This window comes from Ursus maritimus, unplaced genomic scaffold (genome assembly GCF_017311325.1).
Source record: "Ursus maritimus isolate PB19 unplaced genomic scaffold, ASM1731132v1 scaffold_27, whole genome shotgun sequence".
NCBI classification, from domain to species: Eukaryota; Metazoa; Chordata; class Mammalia; order Carnivora; family Ursidae; genus Ursus; species Ursus maritimus.
The window spans coordinates 21,894,237-21,897,305 of record NW_024425230.1 but is presented as its reverse complement, the minus strand read 5'-3'; the positions used below and the strand labels follow the sequence as shown (position 1 = coordinate 21,897,305).

General features: G+C 50.3%; 1 protein-coding gene across 2 annotated transcripts in view; it reads right to left on the bottom strand.

Moving 5' to 3' along the window:
* ZSCAN2 (zinc finger and SCAN domain containing 2) overlaps nucleotides 1-3,069 on the bottom strand; it is a 19,421-nt gene that overhangs the window by 9,514 nt on the left and 6,838 nt on the right. The window lies entirely within an intron of this gene.

Sequence of the window (3,069 nt, the reverse complement as noted above, 5' to 3'; positions counted from 1 at the left end):
GGGGGGGATGCAGAGGGAGAGGAGGGGGAGGGGAAGCAGACTCCCCGCTGAGCAGGGAGCCTGACACGGGGCTCCATACCAGGACTCTGAAATAATGACCTGAGCCAAAACCAAGAACCAGGCGCCCCCAGATCAAGGGTTTTTGACTCTTATCTGCTGTACCGCAGAGTTTGTTGCAAATATTCCCTTCCAGTTGGTGTATTGTCTTTTAACTTTGTTCATGGTACTTTTTTATACAAAGGGCTTTTCTGTTTTCCTGAGTCCAATCCAGCTTTGAAGACTGCTGTCTTGCTTAAGAAGTCCTTCACCACAAGGTTATAAAAATATTCCCTACCTGTTATTCCAGGTCTTTTACAGTTGAGATCTGTAATCCATCTGAAATTTATGTTTGTGTCACTTATAAGCCAGAGATCTGTTTCCATGTTAAGTTATGAAGTAAGGATCCAATGTTAGGTTTTTCAAAATGGTGAGACCACCGTCCCACATGCCATTCACGGAATGGTTGTTGAATTGCCATAGGCCCCCCTTCTTCCCTTCTCGGTTGTAAACAATAGCCACGTTCGAGGCTCGGGCTAAAGCAGTGGCTGTTGGATTACCCCCGGACACAGGCTCTGGAGTCCCATGCACAGCACATCCCCACTGCTGTTCACGGGGCCGTGCATGTCCCCTGCCCAGCCTGACACCTCCTCTTCCTCTCCCACACTGGAAAGCATATCACGGTGAGTGTGAGGAAAACTGATATCAATAGGGAGATCAACCTGAATTTACTGTAATTTATTTAGAAAAGTGAACTAGTCACAGACTTTGGCGATTTAGTATGGGTTAGGCTCCAAACTCTGCGGAAGCCCCCTCACCTGATCGTGACACACCACTGTGTCTCAATGCCATGGTCAGAGCCATTGGTCTAAAATGCAGGCGTGACTGTCACACAGCTTCCTCCTGAGCCGGGCTCTCCCCGTCGGAGCGCGGTCCTGGCAAGCCTGGCAGGAGCCCGCTGGCCCCAGATGACTGGGACCATTGTTCCCGCACTCCGGCTGCCTGAGACATGAACCACGGATAACAACGGCAATGAGCTCCGTTATCAGTTTAAATGAATGATTGCCAGACATTTTACAGTCAGAACATTACGTCTCTCTCAGAGCTCTGTATGGTATACGCTGCAACTATTTCAGTGACTTAAAGGTGAGTTTTGTTTGGAAACTGAGCATCGTAGCTTTAAAAAGACTAACACCTTTACAACCCTCCAACACTCTCCGTTCCCTGTCTTGTCATGAAAAATGAATGCATTTGCTCGTTGCTGGCATGAAGGGAGCATTTCTGGGGCAGCAAACTCAGACGAGGTAACCTGTTGCTGCCTGTGTGCACCCAAAGCCAGGTGACGCTACCGACGCCTGGAGAGGCCAGCTGTGACTCTGGGGCGGGAGGAGGTTTGAAGCTGACAGCCTCCACTCCTCTCTGGCTGGAGCAGTGCTTCTCCCACTTCAGAGTGCAGATGAATCCCCTGGAGATTCTGTTGAATGCAGATGCTGCTTCACTTGGGGTGAGGCAGAGCGTGCCTTTCCTACAAGCTCCAGGTGACACCAGTACTGTTGGTCCGCGGACCACACTGAGTAACAAGGCTCTAAGCAGTGGTTTTGACACTTTGCTGCAGTTTTAGGGCCACCTGGGAGCTTCCAAAACTTTCTTGCCTGGGCCACACCCAATGCCAATGAAATCAGAAAGTCAGACTCCCTAGGAGTGGGGCCCCAGGTGATTCCGATGTGGGGCCAAGTCTGAGAACCAGAGGTCTAGCACAGTGGCTTGCTCATCGGGAGCACTAGGAGGGCTTGTTAAACCACAGCGTACTGGGCCCCACCCCCAAAGTTTCTGGTGCAGTAGGTCTGGGGTGGGGCCCAGGAAGTTCATTTCTAACACATTTGCAGACGATGCTGACGCTGCGGGGCGCAGGGACCACACGCTGCGCCGATGGTCAGAGGATTTACATATCAGGAGTCATCCATTTTGAGCCCGGTAATTTCCCCTTTGCTCCCCTCTGATGTCAGCAGTTTCTTTTTTGGGCGGTGGAGCTTCTGTGAGATAAAAATCTATGTGTCAGGAGAGGAGCATTTCCCCGCTACCCTGATGTTGCACCAACACTGATATGGGGGGCCTGGGGAAGGCCACCGTGCCATGAGTCCCCGGTCTGCAGGCTCTAGCACTGTCTCTCCGCTCACGTCTTACAGAAAGGTGCTTGAACCCTGGGTAGAGCAGTCAGACGACAGTGTGGGCTCAAGCTGTCTCAGCTCTGCAGGGCTACAGTTTCTGAACCAAAAACTGGGCCATACAATTTGAGAAATGATTTCCAGCCCCAGGCCACTTACAGATAGGAGTCTGAGAGGTAGGGCTTGGCCACCCACACTATTGAACTCCGAGACATTCTGATGATTTGCAAGTACAAGTATTTTGTATTCAGGATTACCCTGGACAATCTGGGTTGTCATTCACCAAATCACCAGAAAAAAAGAAGAAAAGGAAGCGTTCTGATTTTTACGTTGGGACTTTCTAACAAGAACTCGAGATAACCCATGCTATTCATAAATGGTCTTGCAGTGAGTCTATGAAACACAAGCTGAAAACACAGCCACCAGGCGAAAACTTCCAATCTCCCTTCAACTGAAAATCCTCACCACTGGGGAGATGAGCCCCACGGGACCAGTGACGCCCTCCTGAGGTTTGCAATTCCTGCCCTTCACCGGTTCATTTTCTCCATCCTGTAATTCATTGATGTGCACAAAAACTTTCAGGCAAATGTCCTCCCTGGGGTGTGGATTCACCAAACCAGAGGTTTCCAGAGTCAAAGCTTGTCCCACGCAAGTAATTGCTATAGGTCTCCCACACGATTCCTGCACTTTGGCTGGATAACATCAGGTCAAAAAGGCCACCTTCTAGTTTATACTCAGGCCAGGCCGGGAGGATGTCCTGGAGCCTTTGGAATTTGAGAAATGGGAACAGCACAAACCTCCATCCTCAGAAACATGTTTGCTCTGTGTAAAAATATCTTTGGGGCGCCTGGCTGGCTCAGTCGGAAGA